Source organism: Rhinopithecus bieti, unplaced genomic scaffold, assembly GCF_001698545.2.
Source record: "Rhinopithecus bieti isolate Rb0 unplaced genomic scaffold, ASM169854v2 scaffold_641, whole genome shotgun sequence".
In the NCBI taxonomy this organism is placed as follows: Eukaryota; Metazoa; Chordata; class Mammalia; order Primates; family Cercopithecidae; genus Rhinopithecus; species Rhinopithecus bieti.
In genome coordinates, this window is record NW_016803417.1 from 1,422,424 (window position 1) to 1,442,460 (window position 20,037).

The following is a 20,037-nucleotide window of genomic DNA, read 5'->3' on the forward strand; positions in this document are numbered from 1 at the left end:
ATTAGTGGGTGCCAGAGAATGAGGGAGAGAAAAGAGAATGGAGAGTGATTGCAAACAGGTACCGGTTTCGTTCTTCTGCGGTGATGGAAATGTTCTGGTATTAGATAGTGGTAATAATTGCACAACGTGTGAATGTACTAAAAACCCATGAATCATATACTTTAAAAGGGTGAATTTTATGGTATGTGAATTATATCTTAATGACCAAACCATACTGACGTCCTTTTGGTGCCAATACCTTTTGGTTCTGTCAGTGAGTGTTTAATTCCCATTTCACCAATGAGAAGACTGAAGCCTAAGAAGTTACTGAGTTGTCCTGAGTGATAACAGCCTTGAAACAGCAGAGCTAGAAATTACACATACAGGCCGGGCGCGGTGGCTCAAGCCTGTAATCCCAGCACTTTGGGAGGCCGAGACGGGCGGATCACGAGGTCAGGAGAACGAGACCATCCTGGCTAACACGGTGAAACCCCGTCTCTACTAAAAACTACAAAAAACTAGCCGGGCGAGGTGGCGGGCGCTTGTAGTCCCAGCTACTCGGGAGGCTGAGGCAGNATTTACCCAACTTTGTGAGTACCAAGTCAGGTCAGGGACACAGGGGTGAGGGGCACAGAGGTCAGGTCAGGGACACAGGGGTGAGGGGCACAGAGGTCAGGTCAGGTCAGGGACACAGGGGTGAGGGGCACAGAGGTCAGGTCAGGTCAGGGACACAGGGGTGAGGGGCACAGAGGTCAAGGACACCGGGCAGTTTGTATCCATGTAGCGGCTTTTGTGTGCCAAGCCCTTTACCTACATTCTCTCATTTACTCCTCTCGACAGCCCTGAACCACAGGCACCATGATCCCCATTTTACAGAGGACCAGGAGGCTGAGCCCAGGTCAGGACCTTGCTCAAGGTCAAGCCCCTGGTTAGAGGGAGGGGCTGACATTCCATCCAAGGCAGCTTCGCTCTGGGTTCTCTCCCCCTTTACCAAACTCAGAACTGACGTTTTCCCTGGCTCTCAAGGAGCAGGCCATCAAGCCCTACCCTGGGGCAGCCAAGGGACACCAGACCTAACCATTCATGTCCAAACAAGCAGGTTTAGCTTGGGGTACATATGGTCTTCAATCCTCTAAACCCAAAGGAACTCAACTGTGTGATCTAGATAATGTCTTTAGCATTGAGAAGGATGGATAATGAAACCAAATGTATGATGAGAGTTATAAAAAGGAAATTAAAGAAAGGAAGTGTGATAGCTCCACATGGACAACTCTACTCCTAAGAGGTGGGACTGAATTTAGAAGAAGCCAACCTATGCCGATCATTTTTGGGTGTGCAGACTCAATAATAATACCCAGTGTTGGCATGTGGAATGGCCAGAGACCCCATCCTAACTTCTCTCCATCACCTTCGTGACTTTCTGCAGGCCTGAGGAATCTCACTCATTCATTCAAGATTTATCTTTTTATTTCTTCTCAAACATATGAACGCTTTGCTCAACTTCTGCTACAAGTTTCCAGGTAGGAGACTGTACCAAAAAGAATAGTTTCTCCTTCTGCAAATGCCATTCCAGCACCTGCAGGTATTAGGAAGTGAATATTTGCAGTTAAAAAAACATACTCTTCAAAGTGAAGCTGGTGTTAAAATTCCTTTCATAGAAGGCAAAAGAGCCAGCTTTAGACAAGTGATTCTAAACCCTGGCTGCTGATAAAAATCACCTAAAAAAGCCAGGTGTGGAGGGCCGTGCGCGGTAGCGCACGCCTGTAATCCCAGCACTTTGGGAGGCCGAGGCAGGTGGATCACGAGGTCAGGAGATCGAGACCATCCTGGCTAACACAGTGAAACCCCGTCTCTACTAAAATACAAAATTAGCCAGGCGTGGCGGTTGGCACCTGTAGTCCCAGCTACTTGGGAGGCTGAGGCAGGAGAATGGTGTGAACCCAGGAGGTGGAGCTTGCAGTGAGCCGAGATCGTGCCACTGCACTCCAGCCTGGGCGACAAAGCGAGACTCCGTCTCGGGGGGGAAAAAAAAGCCTGTTGTGTTGTGGCTAAAACTGTAATCCCAGCACTTTGGGAGGCTGAGGCAGGCAGATCACTTGAGACCAGGAGTTCAAGACCAGCCTGGCCAACATAGTGAATCCCCGTCTCTACTAAAATATAAAAAGTAGCTAGGAGTGGTGGTGGGCGCCTGTAGTCCCAGCTACTCAGGAGGCTAGGACGGGAGAATCGCTTGAACTTGGTGAGGTGGAGGTTGCAGTGAGTGGAGATCGCACCACTGCACTCCAGCCTGGGCGACAGAGCAAGAGCCTGCCTCAAAAAGAAAGTAAAAAAAAAAAGCCAGGTGCAGTGGCTCACGCCTGCAATCCCAGAACACTTTGGGAGGCTGAGGAGGTTGGATCACCAGAAGTCAGGAGTTCAAGATCAGCCTGGTCAACATGGTGAAACCCTGTCTCTACTAAAAATACCAAAATTAGTTGGGCATGGTGGCGCACACCTGTAGTCCCAGCTACTCGGGAGGCTGAGGCAGGAGAATAGCTTGAACTTGGGAGGCGGAGGTTGCAGTGAGCTGAGATCGTTCCACTGTACTCCAGCCTGGGCAACAAAGCAAGACTCCATCTCAAAAAAAAAAAAAAAAAAAAAATTTCCCAGGGGATCTCAATGTGCAACCAAGTTTACAACCACTACTTTGGATCAGTGTTTGTCAAACTTGAGCGCCTGTGTGAAAGTCACCTGGGGTTTGTTAAGCCACAGATTCCTGATTTCAGACTCACAGCTTCTGCAGGCGTGGCGTGAGCCAGAGACATTTCATTTCTAACAAGCTCTCAGTGACCAATCTGAGGACAACACTGTAAGGCGTGGGGTGAGCCAGAGACATTGCATTTCTAACAAGCTCTCAGTGACCAATCTGAGGACAACACTGTGAGGAGCATTTGCCTGAGGTGCAAGTGTAAAACATGCATATTAACTCAGATCCAATTAGGGGTTTGGTTTGGTTTTGTTAGGGGCTGGGGGCGAGGGATGGGTACCATGTCACTAAAGTAATTCTTGGTGACTAAATGAATATTTTATCACTGCCACCTCAGGTTGGCCATATTTTGCCAAGTCCAAATTGGACAGTGTCTAACATGACAATTGTGATGCTCATGTGTGCTGGAAGTAAACATGTTGACATATCTTCCTTCCCTAGAAGGGCACATCCTGTGACTCCTCTGTGGTTTCAAGGAGCTGAAAAGCCTTTATTCTGACAAGTGACCTCAGCCTAAAAAGCAGGGACCAGACAGGAAGATGGTGAATAAAATTCATGGGGCCTCGTAAAGGAGCAACCATAAATTATCCCTTGCCTTTGCAAATGACTAAACTAACTCCCTGATTCAGCCAGCCACTTGAGGTTTATAGCATGTTATTACAGGACAAATTGGCTTTAATCAGGACCAACCTTCAGGAAAGAACTAATGTGAGGACATGGAACACGTAGGGGATGCTACTGGTGCCCCACCTAGAGCCCCTCCTCTAGGGCAGGCACCCATGCCCCAGCTGCTGCGAGTGTTGGCTGGGGAAAGCTCACAGCTGCTCCTCTTCTCCTGGAAATGCTCAGGAAGCCACATCCTCTCTCTGAGAGCAGACTCACTGCCAATGACATACTGTTATGTACTTTCTACATATGTGAGATGGAGAAGAGTGGCCTTCTAGCCTCAAGGTGCGACAACTTTGGGGGCTATTCACACTGCTGAGCTCCCTGTGGGACCAGGCAGAGCCCACATCTTTGCCTTGCCTCCTCCCTGTCCCATCCTGGATCCCTCACTCCTTGGCAGACTGTTCCTGAATCACTTGCCCAAGAAGCCCTGAATCAGGTTCTCCTTCCAGGGAACTCAACTTATGATAGAACTTGATGAGATTAATAGAAACTAATGATTGCTAAGAAAGGTGTCTGCATGCAAACAGGAGGGAAGGCAGTGAACAGAGGTTCATAAAAGGTAAAACACTGTGATACAATCCAGGAAATTCCAATAAAAACATGGCCATAGTGGAGTGGCCACAGAGCCAAGCTCAGGGCAGGAAGCATGAGGTTCCTCTCCTAGCTTGGCCGGACATGTGAGACCTTGCTCAGGTCCCTTTCTGAGCCTCGTCCTTTTGATCTGAAAATAGTAAATAACAATACCTTCACCACCAGCTAGTAATCAATGCAAGCAAAAATTGTGAGTGGATGCTAAAATCAGAAGGCAAAAGACTTAGAAAATAGGATAGTCACAGTCTTAAAATATCACCTCACAGATCACTTAACGACTTGTGAAAATGAAAAGGTACCCTAGCCATGGAGGAACCTGGTAGATGCCACCTTAATCAAGTGATCTGTGTTAACTTCTCCAAAAATGAGCCGCCCTGACATCATGTGCCCCCGACGTGAGGCTCTGAGAAGGTACCATGTCACCCAGGTGTCTTTCCTGCCCCCAAATATGACTCACCTGAATGTATACAGGAGAAAAAAATCAGAAAAATCCAAATTTCAGTGACTGCAAAACCAATGGCCAAAACTTCAAAAATGTCAATATCGTGAATTTTAACAGACTATAGGATTAACACAGGTTCGAGGTGAATAAAGAGATGTGATAACTACATGCAGTGCATAGCCTTGAACTCATATGGCATCAGTATAAAAAGATCTATAAAGGACGATTTCACCTGTAATCCCAGCACTATGAGAAGCCAATGTGTACGGATTGCTTGACCTCAGGAGTTTGAGGCCAGCCTGGGCAACATGGCAAAACCTGGTCTCTACAAAATATACAGAAAAGAATTAGCCAGGCATAGTGGAGCGTGCCTCTGGTCCCAACTACTCCAGAAGCTGAGGCGGGAGGATCGCTTGAGCTTGGGAGGTGGAGGTGAGCTGAGATGGCGCCACTGCACTTCAGCCTGGGTGACAGAGTTAGACTCTGCCTCAAGAAAAAAAAAAAAAAAAAAAAGGTAGCCGGGCACAGTGGTATGTGCCTATAGTCCCAGCTACAGCGACTCAGGAGGCTAAGGCAGGAGAACTGTTTGAACCTGAGAGGTGGAGGTTGCATTGAGCCAAGACCATACCATTGCACTCCAGCCTGGGTGACAGAGCAAGACCTCATCTCAATAATAAAATAAAATAAAATAAAATAAAATAAAATAAAATGGATAATTTCCTAAGTGTGATAATTTTATTATGCTTACAAGGGAAAAATGCTCTTATTCTTAAGACACGAATATTGAAAATTTAAGGGCAAAGTGTAAACATGTTTGAAAGTGTCAAAAAGAAAGAAAGTGTCAAATGGTGAGCTCCGCCTAAAAAGAAAAAAAACATAGGGAGATAAAAAAAAATGTAGCAAAATTTCAACACATAGTGAATTAAGTGACCAGTGCTATCTTTGCAACTTTTCCATAATGTTTGAAATTTCTCAAAATAATAGGTTGGAGAAGTAATAATATCTACCATCTCACTGAGTTTTTATGACTATAAAACTCATTTATTTGTGCAGCCATTCCCACTATGTCTAGGTGTCTAGGGCTGCTATCATGAGGAGATAAAACTTAGGTACAGATAAAATGAGACTCACCTGTGAATACAATGGGCAAACCACAGAATGCCCCTCAAAGTATAAGGTGCCTCTAGGGGCAGAGAACAAACACTCACCCAAAAGTCATAGCCTCCACCCATCCCAATTCCAACCAAACCTGGGCCTCATGGCTGTGAAGCAGATGGGTGGATCTTCCCTCCACTTTGGAAGGGCAGGGCTCTCCAGCACCTGTCCTGCTATTGTGAAAACCAGGTTAAGGCTCTTTGGAGTATGGGATGAGAGAGGCCTTTCCACTGGGCTGGATTTCCTTCCTTCCCACGCCCAGCGTCAGTTGCCTGAGCAGGTGGAAGAATAAGTGATTGCAGAAAGCTCGTTCTGAACAGGACAACCAGGCAGACAAGGGTTAGTTTTACTAACATTGCCAGAATCAGATTCACTTGAGCTTCCAAACGATGCATGCCTTTTCTTGTCCTAATTCCAGAAGAATAGTACAGTCTACCAGCACAGCCCCTAATGACCAGTCCTAGCGACTAGGGTCTAGACAAAGAGTGCTATGAATCCTCCCTTGCACCTCCCCCTACATCACCCGCTACCCCGAGCTCCGTCCCCAACCATACATCTGAAGTGTACCCTTTGACCTTGCAAATGAGAGACAATTAATAAGGCAAAAATACATAGAAATTTGATACGAGGTCATTTCTGTGGCAAAAAGTACTGACAGAGTAAAGTCAACAACTTTCTAGATATAAGAATCCTAGTTTGGCTGTTAAATAGCAAAAAGAAAGTTCAAGGCAAAATGCCAAATTCTTACTCTGTCAATCAAGGATGGTGCACATCCATTAGGCTATAGGTGTCAGCAGGTGTGCTCTGCTCTGTATGGCTCTGCCCTCAGTGGTAGGACATGAGGATAAACAAGTTAAACAAAAAGCCCCCTAAACCTCCTCTGTGTGTAAAACCACACCTTCACTAAGCTGAACAGATATTTATTTATTTATTTATTTTGAGACGGAGTCTGGCTCTGTCACCCAGGCTGGAGTGCAATGGTGTAATCTTGGCTCACTGCAACCTCTGCCTCCCAGGTTCAAGTGATTCTCCAGCCTCAGCCTCCTAAGTAGCTGGAATCACAGGCACGCACCACCACGCCTGGCTAATTTTTGTATTTTTTTTAATAGAGACGAGGTTTCACCATGTTGGCCAGGCTGGTCTTGAACTCCTGATCTCAGGAGATCCACCAGCCTTAGCTTCCCAAAGTGTTGGGATTACAGGTGTGAGCCACAGCATCCAGCCTAGATTTTTTTTTTAAATAAAATGACGTCCTGGTGCAGTGGCCTGTACCCTAATCCCAGCATTTTGGGAGGCAGAGGGAGGTGAATCGCTTGAGCCTAGGAGGTCAAGGCTGCAGTGAGCTGTGATCATGCCACTACACTCCAGCCTGGGCAACACAGTGAGACCTTGTCTCAATAAATAAACAAATACATAAAATTAAAATCGTTCAAGACAATCACTTTTGTCTGGGACACACTTCCAAGTTGCCTTGGAGAGTGCTCCTGAGAAACTGGAGTTTCTAAATGGACAATTTAATATCATCTATCATAAGATGTGCCTGATTTTTTTTAAGAACAAAAGTGATTTCAAACAAATATTTAAAATGTACTATGAATTTTCCACCAGGCCGGCCAACATGGTGAAACCCCGTCTTTACTAAAAGTACAAAAATTAGCCGGGTGTGGTGGCACGCTCCTGTGGTCCCAGCTACTCGGGAGGCTGAGGCAGGAGAATGGCTTGAACACGGGAGGCGGAGGTTGCAGTGAGCCAGAGCACACCACTGCACTCCAGCCTGGGCGACAGAGGGATACTGTGTCTACAAAAATATATAGATAGATAGATAGATACTTTTTCCAGTCTACAGCAGACTGTTAGATCATAATTCAGCTAAAAAAGGATTGGTTTAGTTAATTAACAATATCTGAAAACCCCTCATAGAATGAATGGCAAGTCCCCTATGGAGATAAATAAGGCAGTTGTGGCCCCTAAGTCAAGTGATGCTTTCCTAGGGGAAGTTCCATAGTTCTCTGGCTCCCTTCCGTGTGTCTGTGCCAGCGGCTGTGTCTCAGCACAGTCACTATCACATCTGCCTCAGAGCTGGAACCATTTGTGGTCTACCCTTGTGTTTTATCAAGGTAACCTGTTTTGCTTCTACTTACATGAGTCATCTGGTGACACTGGGATGACTGGGTCAGCAGTTAGTTGGAGGAAGGATTATCACAGTTTCTCAAAAGCAGCTGGGTTTCCGCTTTTATCTCAGTTCCCCAAGCCCTGGCCGTAGACATGACCTTCTTTCCCTTGTCAGGCTCCACAAGGTATGGAGAACTCTCCCCTTGGAAGGCAGACACCTGCTTGCTTTGCCGGCTTTCCCAGGCCAGTCCTGGTGGAATCTACAAGGACGGCCCCAGACCTGGGATTTGAAGGAGTGAGCGGTAGGCTCCTCCCATGTCTCTCCTTGCAAGTCTCACCTTTCTGGGCAGGCACTCCCTGAAAACAGTCTTTGCGAAAAATTCCTGGCTTTTCTTGAAGCCTGAGGGCTCACTCCCTGAAGGTTTCTGGGAATCTTCTAGACTTTTATGAAAACAAAGTTTTTCATTGTTTACATGGTAAGTGTTTAATAAGTGGTTACAGAATGAAGACAATGGGCTAATTATCATTAACAGGGTGATAAGTTCTTATCAATAAAACAAAAACAACAACAAAAGCAGAGCTCAGGTTCCACATTGCTTTTGCCTCTGACTAAATTATGGTTTAAGATTCATTACATCGCTTGTCTCCCAAACATAAAGAACTGTAGTTTTGCTACTAAGTGGAAAACCCGAAAACAAAATAAAGCTCTAATGGTGGAAAAGTGTAGATTAATTTTGATATCTAAATTTTTAATTTTAAAATTACTTTTTTAGAGATGGGGGTCTTGCTGAGTTTCCCAGGCTGGTCTCAAACTCCTGGACTTAAGTGATCCTCCTGCCTCAGCCTCAGCTTCCTGAGTAGCTGGGGCTATAGGCACAAGCCACCTCGCCTAGCCCAATTTTGATATTTTGTAATATCTCAATGTGGTTAGAAACTGACAATATTTCCCGCCGGGCGCGGTGGCTCAAGCCTGTAATCCCAGCACTTTGGGAGGCCGAGACGGGCGGATCACGAGGTCAGGAGATCGAGACCATCCTGGCTAACACGGTGAAACCCCGTCTCTACTAAAAAATACAAAAAGCTAGCCAGGCGAGGTGGCGGGCGCCTGTAGTCCCAGCTACTCGGGAGGCTGAGGCAGGAAAATGGCGTAAACTCGGGAGGCGGAGCTTGTAGTGAGCTGAGATCCGGCCACTGCACTCCAGCCCGGGCGACAGAGCGAGACTCCGTCTCAGAAAAAAAAAAAAAAAAAAAAAAAGAAACTGACAATATTTCCCAAAAAGTGATGGCTATAGCAAGGTAATCCATGGAGGCATGGTTTTAATTTTAATGACCCTTACTTATTTTAATGGTTATATGTATTCAGTGTGTTTCCTAATTATGGTAAAGATACTGAATTTGGTTGTTTTTTTTTTTTTTTTTTTGACAGTCTGTCACCCAGGCTGGAGTGCAGTGGTGTGATCTCGGCTCACTGCAACCTCCGCCTCCTGGGTTCGAGCAATTCTCCCGTCTCAGCCTCCTGAGCAGTTGGGACTTCAGCTAATTTTTGTGTTTTTAGTAGAGACGGTTTTGCCATGTTGGCCAGGCTGGTCTCGAACTCCTGATGTCAGGTGATCCACCCACCTCGGCCTCCCAAAGTGCTGGGAATACAGGTGTGAGATACCGCATCAGGCTGAATTTGCTTTTTCCTTTTTTTTTTTTTTTTTCTTTGAGATAGAATCTCGCTCTGTTGCCCAGGGCTTGAGTGCAGTGGTGACACAATCTCGGCTTACAGCAACCTCTGTCTCCCAGGTTCAGGCAATTCTTTTGCCTCAACCTCCTGAGTAGCTGGGACTACAGGCACGCGCCACCATGCCGGACTAATATTTGCATTCTTAGTAGAGATGGGGTTTCGCCATGTTGGCCAGGCCGGTCTCGAACTCCTGGCCTCAATCGATCCTCCCACCTTGGTCTCTCAAAGTGCTGGGATTCCAGGTGTGAGCCCCCGCACTGGCCTGGGGAGATCATCCTGTAGATGCATCTACATGCTGTTGCTCAGCTTCCTCCTTACTGAGTTCAAGCTACTAGGAATGTCTCCTGCCATATCTGGCTCCTACCTACTTACCTACCTGTCAAACTGAGTTCAAATCCTCACCCCTTATCTCTTTCAGCTGCAAGTAATCTACGACCCATCACATTCCTTCCTTACTGTCCCCACACCTCCAGGGAACCTATCCCATTCCACTCTGGTCAGACTTCTCTCCCTTACTAGCCTGGCCTCATCCCCAGGCCATATGCAGGCCTAGCCCTGGGCAGGCATTAATAAAAGGTCTGCTTTAGGCTTGACCAGGGGCCTGAGGAGGAGGTGATCAGCAGAGAGCAAGGTTTACGGAAGAGGTGGCGCTTAGTGGGCAGGAAGAAAGGTTCTTACGGGTACTGGGCAGTTTCTTTCTGAGGCCTCCTAACAAATACAATCCGCTGCTCAGCTCCAGCCTCAGGAGACAAAGGGTTCTTGTTTCTGTGCTTATCAGGAAATGGGCGGCAAAAATCACCACAGCTACCAAGAGCCCCCTGACCTTTGGCCATCTCTGGGGCAAGAAAAGGAGGCAGCTCCAATCCTTTCAGAAAAACAAATCCTTCCTTATTGCTCCTGAATTTCTCCCATGGACACCCCTTCTAAGCTCAAGTCAGCTAGCAAGGAGTGGGCTTTGAGTGGCTTTGGTTGTAAAAGTCAATGATGTTCTTGCAGTCTACATAGTGGAAAATAAATGATAAGAAAGATAAAAAGAAAAGTCAATGATGAGCTTTAGTTTATAATTACAATAATTCTACGCCCACCAATACCAGACATTGGAGACCAATGCTCCATCCAAGATCTCCAAATACAGAATGCTTTATTCCAGCACGGAGAATGAGATTTAGAATTCCAACAAAAGTGGCCTGCTGAGTGCAGGAGAAAGTAGAGGGTAGACAGTCCTGGCAGGAAAGTGCCCTTGGATGAAGGCAGGTGCAGTGCACAAGGTATGAAGAAATCCCAGTGGGAACCCCATGCACACAGCTTCAGGGCCTTTCGCATTCAATCCTCAATTTATCTGGAATCAAAGCCATTCACTTCCTGCCCATGTGAGTGCACTGAAATCACGATGATATTTTTGGTAAGGCATGTCATAGTTTCAATGGAATCAACCCTGATTCTAGTCTCCCTCAGTCTCCTAATCTTCAGCGGTTAGGTGGAAAGAGGACCCAAAGTCAGACTTGAATCAGAGCCTCAGCACTGCCCCTTCGTCACTGTGAGGCCTGCACCCATTACCACGCACCACTTAGCCTCAGTTTCCCGTGTCTAAAAACGGATTCTCGTTGAAAAAAGGAATCTGTTAGCAAAACAAATAAACAGAACCTGAAAAGAACTTCTGATTCGAAGTGCCTGGAATGTCTTTGAAACTATGAGTAAAGGTTCAGTTCCGTGGGAGTTTCCAGGATGACTTCTTACTGTCTCCTAATTTTTGGATAGTCACAAAAATAAAGTGAGGCAATGTGTTTCCATTCTAGGACTGACAAATACTGTTGTGTAAACACAACTCTGGAGCTTGTTTTGGCAGCATTTCGTGTGACCTGGGAGAAAGTAAAACCCCAAAGCTTCTAGAGGCTGGCTTCCAGCAGGTCCTGGAAGCAGGAGAATTCTCCATCTACCTTTAGTGTCCAGGCTCAACCTGGACTCTAGTGTCACCATCCTCAACTTTCAGATGGAAAAAGAAAAAAAAAAGCCTCTTCTTTTGATATTTTTGTGTTAAAATGTCCATGTATATCATGCTTCTCCAGGAGCCTCCCTTCAGCTGCATGCCAGATTAAAACCTTTTTCCAGGCTGTTGCCTTAACCAGCTGCAAAGGCAAGAAAGGTACACCCTGGGATGTGGCACTGCCAGAGGACCCAGGCTTCTAGTTACAAGAGGCCAATGCAGGGGTCATCTTATGAATCAAGGATGAGACAGAAGTCAGAGTCTTATGCCCACCATGGTCCTGCTCTTGGGACAGTAGATCCTTGACCATGTATCAAAGGGAACACAAATATACATCCCAAATGTCACGCCGCGGCCGAGATGCCTGGATAGGTGGGAGATGAAGCCAGGACTTAGTGGGGCTGGGAGAAGAGAGGTGGTGGGTCTGGGATCAACAACTTCTGGAAAAATATTAGAACCAGAGGCCCCTTATGTAGAGAGACAGAAAATAATGGCTCATATCGAAGATATCTATCGACTAAAAATCTCTGACACAGGACCAATTCCAATTTGTGTTAAACACATACACACACACAGAGCAAACAAAAAATACCCAGAGACACTTCAAATTCAAAACTACCTAGAAGTTGATGTCTAATGATTTCTTAACACCTTCAGACATAAAAATATTTCTTTGGAATTTTGAAGTTCAGAACTTGAGTCTAGTTACAGGTTAAAAACAAAAAAACAAAAAAACAAAAAAAAAGGCCGGGCGCAGTGGCTCACACCTGTAATCCCAGCACTTTGGGAGGCCGAGACGGGCGGATCATGAGGTCAGGAGATCGAGACCATCCTGGCTAACGCTGTGAAGCCCCGTCTCTACTAAAAATACAAAAAATTAGCCAGGCGCAGTGGCGGGTGCCTGCAGTCCCAGTTACACAGGAGGCTGAGGCAGGAGAATGGCGTGAACTCGGGAGGTGGAGCTTGCAGTGAGTGGAGATCGCACCACTGCACTCCAGCCTGGGCGACAGAGCGAGACTCTGTCTCAAAAAAAAAAAAAAAAAGAAAAGAAAAGAATTTTGAAATGGAATTAAACATGTCTCTGTAATATTCTATTAGTCTGGAGAAGCAGGGAAACCCCAATCCATTCTGGACACAGCAGGACCCTGGCCTGGCTAACACAGTTGACAGCATGGAAATGGCCAGGTGAGCAGAAGAAACCTGTTACCCGCCACCCAGCGTGGGAAGACTAGTGGCAGAAAGTCCTGAGGAAATGGATTGTCTTAGAAGGACCACTGCATATTTAGCCAAGTTTTAAGGGCTATCAGAGGCCATCCAGTTTATCTCCTTTGAGATCAAAATGCTAGAAATTGAGAAAACTGGTCCTAGGTCCAGTTTTCCAACTTATGCCGTTTCCCTAGAGCAAGCAAGTGCATACTTAATTCCTCAAGGCCTTTTTTTTTTTGTCCCATTAAACTCTAAAAGGAAAAAGAATCACTAGCATATTTGAGGTTACGGATTTTATTTCTCCAAGGAGAAGGGCTGCTGCTTTTTGAGGGTGGAGGCCCAACTTCCTCAAAAAAGATTTGTAAGAGCGTGTCACGGGAGGACTATTCTGAAAAACTTTTAGGGCCTTTGGTAATTTTTAAGTTCTATCAACAGAGGCCCAGCAGAAGAGGACACAGAAATGGGAACAAAATCGCATGTCTGCCTCTGGGGAGACACTGCCATTTTCAGGAGGTAAGAAAAAGTGGTGGCTATTTTGCCCAGGAACTTCCTCTCGTTGACTCTCCAGCTGGAGATGAAAAGGCCAGATATGGAGTGAATGCTGGCAGAAGCTTTTATTCATTCCTGTAAAAATAAGAAAGAGGAACAAAGAACCTGTTGTCCTGGTTGCCCTTGGAGCTGAAAACAGGCAAAAGAAGGAGCCAGGCGGGCTCCAGTCTTGGTCCCGATGCCCTTTGAGCCCGGGGCATGCACCCTGCTTCACGGAAAGGCAAGCGTTCCATGGATTGGCAGTTTCTAGTATTTAATTGCTTTGGGTTACACTAGTGTTATTTCCTAGCAGATGAATTCTAACTAAGCAGATATTTTATGGCAGAACCAACTGCCAATATAGCAGCAATGCAAAGCCTACAGAGCACAAAATAGCTCCAATATGCTGCTGGTGACCTTGTGTGGCCAAGGTTTACTATAAAAAGATAAGCCAGCCACTACATTGGAAGGTGCTACCCATCAACAAAAACAGAATCAATTTCTAGGAAACTACATTTCTAGGATGATCAAAACACCCTTGTAACTCAGTGAAAAATCATACACGATCTACCATTTAAATGGATTGTAATGCAAAAACATCAGAAGGATACACATCAAAGCAAAGAATTCAATCAGCCAACCCAACAAACAAACAATCAAAAATGGTTTTATCTTGGAATGGGGTGGGGTCAGGGTCAGGGTGTTGTTTATTTTGATTTTCTGCATTGTGCTTTTTCCACCACATACGTGTTTTACTTTTGGCCGTCAAAAAAGAAATCTTAAATGTTCCTTTTATCCCTTCCTAAAGATAACAGATATCACCAGTCAAGATAGACTGAACAGCTCTTTAGGGCATTTTTGATCTTACACTTCTTACTCATTCATTAATGAAATTAATGTACCTCTGACTTAGAGTTACCTGCTTCCCACCTGAGGTTCTCGGGACATCTGCTGTCCTCCTGTATTCATCTGACATATTCTATTATGTCCCATTTCATTACATCAGACTCACTTGTTTCCTCCTTAGGTTGTGTAAATCTTCAGGCTCCACTGTCTTTGTATTTTGATAAATAGGATCCACTGAATAAATATTTTCTTTTCTTTCTTTTTTTTTTTTTGAGACAGAATCTCACTCTGTCACCCAGGCTGAAGTGCAGTGGCTTGATCTCGGCTCACTGCAGCCTCCATCTTCCAGGTTCAAGCAATTCTCCTGCCCCATCCTGAGTAGCTGGGATTACAGGCACAAGCCACTATGCCTGGATAATTTTTGTATTTTTAGTAGAGACGGGGTTTCACCATGTTGGCCAAGCTGGTCTTGAACTCCTGACCTCGTGATCCACGCACCTCAGCCTCTCAAAGTGCTGGGATTACAGGTGTGAGCCACCACACCCGGCTAAAATATTTTCTTTAATTTGAGTTTAGTGGTTGCTACATTGGTAAGAGTGTAGCAAAGAGCTGGTCAACCCTCATAGAATTCATTGAAATCATGTTCGGGACACTCCTGATTGAGCTGAAATATGGAAATATTCTAGGGGAATGGGGGTAAATTGATAAAAGTAATCATAGTAGTGAATCCTCGGTGACATAGCCAGAAAATGTCTCACCATATACCTGCTGTTGCTACACGGCCTGCCCTGCAGCAGTAACAGGTTTGTGAGCAAAGCCATCGACATGTGATGTGTTTACTCTGTGGACATTCATCTAGCTGGATGCTTATTTGTGAATTTTGCTGAGTCATGTTTTACTTCAGTGGAAAATTATTTAAAAAGTAGCACTAAGTGAAGGTGGGCCTGGTTCCAAAAGCCACAGAGTCGCTAATGTGGTCACAACTGTCCTCCTTGAGACTTAAGGAAGTGGAGCTCTGGGCACCTTTTCCCCAGACTGCGGCCACTATTCTTCCCCTCTCATCTTCGGTTCTCACCTCTGGGCAAGTGAAGAAGTGAACGATTGTCCAAGGGAGGAGCCATCTGGGTTTCCTGTGGTTATAATGTCAATGCTGTCACATAGCCACTGAGAAGCTCAGAGCTTCCCAGAAGAGGCCGAAGGTGATGACCAGCTGCTACATTGTAGCATTGAGAAGAGCTGGCCAAGGAATTTTTGAATTCCATGTGTCATGTCTGGTTCTGTGGTTGGGCAGGAGGAGTATAGACATGGGACCGCAGGCATCCCACAGCAATCCACTTGGGCTAGAGGACACCAGCGAGGTGGCAGCAGGAGTGATGGCTACAGGAGAGTGGAGGAAGGGATGAGCCACAGCCCTCACTGACCTGCTCTAGCCAGGATCCCAGGGATCCTGAACAGGCAGCCTGGGCCCAGACAATAGCTTGGGAGGTTGTTCTGCGGATCCCTCTGTTCTGCCTGAGGACAAAGTGATCTTTAGAGACTTGTGTCAGCCTAGAGGGGATGGGTTCAAGTGATGATGAGAGTGGAACCTACCTCAGGCCTGGTGGGCCTACCCAAAAGAGGCCTGCTTCCCCTGAATGAAAATGGACTGTGAAATCATGCGGGAGGGAGAGGGGAGTGAAATGCCTTTATGTTCCCGTACTCTCCAGTCTTTGGAGGGATGCAGTGCGAAGAGAGGAAGCAGGAAACTGCATTGGGAGAGAGCAGAGGACCAGGAGCAAGAAGCCCTCAGTCTCGCCCCAGCTTACGGGCTTCTATTTGGTAGATTAGCAGAGGCATGGAGGAGATTTAATCAGCTCCTACTCTATTGACCAAAGATTAAAATAGCTCATGGTAGAACTGGTGGAGGAGGCACGACTGGAGACTGGGGGAAGGGCCTCTACCCTATTTCTTTGCTAGGGAGGAAGCTTTGGGCCTGTCACACATTTTCAACTTTTTATTTTTTTATGCACCGGTTGGTGGCCCCCTGCAAGAGGTCTCTGATGCACAAATACTTTAAAATCGCTAAGGGGCTGGGCACCTTTCCTTTATCCAGTCAACAAATACTTAGCGAGTGCATTCTCTATGAAAGATACTGTCCCTGGCACTGCAATCCCAGGGCGAAGGACAGACCCAGCCCCTGCTCTCACAGAGCTTACCTTCTAGTGGTGGGAGGCAGAAAATGCACAGATAGACCAGGTGTGGTGGCACACACTTGTGATCCTAACTCTTTGGGAGGTCGAGGTGGGCGGATTGCCTGAGCTCAGGAGTTAAAGGGCAGCCTGGGCAACATGGTGAAATGTCTCCACTAAAAGACAAAAAATTAGCCGGGTGTGGTGGCGTGTGCCTGTAGTCCCAGCTACTCAGGAGGCTGGAGGCACAAGAATTACTTAAACCTGTGGGGCGGAGGTTGCAGTGAGCCAATATCATGCCACTATTGCACTCCAGCCTGGGTGATAGAGTGAGAATCTGTTTCCAAGAAAAAAAAGAAAAAAATGGACAGGAAGCAAGTGAGTATACGTCCTGTCTGTATAAGTCCTATGAAGAAACATAAAGCCAGGTAAGGAGGCAGAAGAAAAGGAGGGCTCAAGGGTGAAGGCTTCCTGGGGAAGGATGTGCCAGGCAGAAGGAACAGCAAGTACAAAGGCCAGGAGGCAGGAGCCACATTGGCAAGGAGGTCAGTGGGACTGGAGCTGAGTGATGGGGAGAGACTGTTAGAGAAGAGATGGCGGAGGAGGGGGTGCTGGGGTGTCACATCTTGTAGGGTCTTGAAGGCCATGGTAGTGATTTTGGTTTTAGATGCAAAATTATCAAAAGGCTTTGAACAAAGGAGAGCTGTGTCTTGGACTTAGGTGAACTAAAAGGTTCACTATGCTGCTTGGCTAATAGCCTGGATGGAGAAAGTGGAACCGGTGGAAGCAGAGGCACCAGGCAGGGGCTACTGCAGTGGTGCTGGTGAGAAGTGGTTCCATCCTGTACCTATTTAAAGGTAGAGGCTAGGCACGGCAGCTCACGCCTATAATCCCAGCACTTTGGGAGGCTGAGGTGGGTGGATCACTTGAGGCCAGGAGTTTAAGATCAGACTGGCCAACATGGTGAAACCCCATCTCTACTAAAATTACAAAAATTAGCCAGGCATTTTGGCACACACCTGTAATCCCAGCTATGTTGGAAGGCGGAGGCACAAGAATTGCTTGAACCTGGGAGGCAGAGGTTGCAGGAGGCTGAGATCGTGTCACCACTGCATTCCAGCTCTGGGCAACAGAGCGAGATTTGTCTCAAAGAAAAATAAAATGTAGAGCTGCCTGGATTTGGAGATGGATGGGAGGAGGGCGGTTATGAGAGGAACAGAGGCATCATGGATGACTGCAAGGCCCAAGACGCTGGAGGCATGGTGACTGGGATGGGGAAGACCCAGGAAGGAATGCACCTGTGAAGGAACCCTGCCTGAGTGGGCAGTTGGTTACCAACCTCTGGACTCAAAGAGAGGATCAGCCAAGGGAGTATAAGTTGGGAATAACCAATGTATACATGGTATCAGAGACACAAGACTGGGTGGGATAAGCTAGGAAATTACTCCACAAACCTCCTTTTAAAACTACATATAGTGTGTCTATTACCATGTGTCAGGAACCGTGCTGAGTCCCTGATAGCTATTAACTCACTTAATCGTCCCAACAATGCTGTGAGGTAACTCTGTTATTATTCCCATTTTAATGGTAAGAACACTGAGGCACAGATATTTTTTAAAGTACCTTGTACAAAGTTAGTGGGAGAGAGGAGAGGTGTGAAGAGTGAAAAGGAGTGGCTCGGCTGGGCGCAGTGGCTCACAGCTGTAATCCCAGCACTTTGGGAGGATGAGGTGGGAGGAGACTCCCTTGAGCTTAGGGGTCTGAGACCCACCTGGGCAACACAGAGAGACCCCAATCTCTACCAAAAATTAAAAAAAAATTAGCTGGGTGTGATGGCGGGCACCTGTGATCCCAACGACTTGGGAGGCTGAGACAGGAAGATCGCTTGAGTCCAGTAGGTCAAGGCTGCTGTGAGCCAAGATTGTGCCACTGAACTCCAGCCTGGGTGACAGAGTGAGACTCTGTCTCAAAACAAACAAACAAAAAATAGAAAAGGAGAGGCTCAAAGTGTGATCTCCGGGTTCTCCAGGGCTGGAATTCAGGGAGATAAAGAAGAACCAGTCAGGGCACTGGGGGCAGCAGCAGGACAGCTAAGAGGATCCCAGGCAGGTGTGGGGTCCCAGAAGTCAAGCCAAGCAAGTGTCCCAAAAAGGAGGGCAGATGGACCATGGCAGACGACACTGACAGGAGACAGGCTGGGAGGTGGGCACTGGCCACCGGGCCAAAACTGACATCTTCACTTTCCCTAGCCTCATTCTGAATGAACTTCCTTCCATTTTGATTGTAGGCAACAAACCACAGTAGTATTATCAAGACCGGTGACTTTATCACCAACAGAAACCACAGAGGTTTCACCGTCGTCACAGCTGTTACAGAGATTGTGTCATTTATGTCTATCTGTCACGTGTGAAAAAGAAGCGCCTATGCCATGAAAGCACACGCTGAAACACACACTGAACTCTTCTGATCACTGGACTTCACTATAATTGTTTTTCCCATGACGTCCTATAGATCTTATTTTATGCATTTAAAAGATTGTTCAGAATGGCATCAACCTGGGAGGCAGAGCTTGCAGTGAGCTGAGATCCAGCGACTGCACTCCAGCCTGGGCGACAGAGCGAGATTCCATCTCAAAAAAAAAAAAAAAAGATTATTCAGAGAAGGAGTCCATAGCACAAGAAAAAGTTAAAGATCAAGGTCATCCCAATGTTAACCACAAAAGAGCAACCAAACACTAACACAGCTAGAGCAATAGTGATTCCTAACCTAGGGGACTAGCTTGGTGCTTAATCTGGTATTCCATCAACTAAGGAACCATAGACATTTCGTGGTGGTTGTGGTGGGATAGGCGACTCCCTGTCCCAGCTCACACTCACAGAGTACGAAGCACACAGGAAGCTGACTGCCGTGCATTTCCTGCAGCCATCAGATGTGCAGAGCCAGGGGCTGGGGGGTGCTCACTACTTCTTTCTGCAGGGGTTTTGCTGAAAGCAACTCTGCTACCTACTGGTCTGCTTTCCTCTTCCCTCCTCTCCCCTTTGGCTGCTGCTCTGTGCCAGGCTGAATTGTGGCCACAGCTATGCTTTTCCTTGATCTTGGAAATAACCGAACTGGCCCTCCTGACAGCTCCATTGGATAAAATGGAGAAATTAAAAGCAAAACCACTACTTCTTAAAAATCAGCAAGAGACTCTAGCACAGAAGTCAAAACTATGTAGCTTTTCCCCCACAGCACACAGATTCCACATCAGTCAAATGCAGACCCAAAGAGCTTTCCCTCCTAGGAGTGTTAGGAAGATTCCATAAGTTAGTCGCTATAAGCAACTTAGAACAGTAGTTTAACAAGAACAGCGTTGCCACATGGCCAACATGACCTATATTATTAAATAAAGACAACTCATCTTGCTTTTTCCTCTTTCATTTCCGTTAAAAAAAAAAAAGCCAAGTAAAGTGCCTCTGCAAATGTATCAATTCATGAATTAAGCAACATAGCATTCAAAGTGACATTCATCTGGGAAAAAAGGCTATTGTGGACTGCTTACAGTTATTCTTACATCTGAAAAGGAAAAGATGGAAGGAAATGTTAAAGATTAAGCAACCACCCGGCTCTCACTCTAATACCCACCGGAGTCAGAAAACAAGATCTCGATGGCCCCTCACATGTTCAGAACGTCCTTCTTACACCCCCAAAATCCCCTGTGCTTATATGCAGGGGAAGGGTTTCTGCCGCTCTGTGTCCGGGTGTCTGTCATCTGTGGAGCTTGGGGTTGATCTCACAGAGCCACCTTTCCTGGCTATGAGAGAAATCAGTGCTACCAAAGCTCTCTTTTCTGTTGTTATCAGCCTAGACTCCCAATTAAATTTTAGCTCAACAAGGCACAGG

The 20,037-nt window shown here is 46.4% G+C and overlaps 1 protein-coding gene across 9 annotated transcripts in view; it reads right to left on the minus strand.

Annotated features, from left to right (window-relative positions):
• Positions 1 to 20,037, minus strand: part of RIN2 (Ras and Rab interactor 2) — a 262,198-nt gene that overhangs the window by 53,262 nt on the left and 188,899 nt on the right. The gene's annotated exons all lie outside the window — the stretch shown is intronic.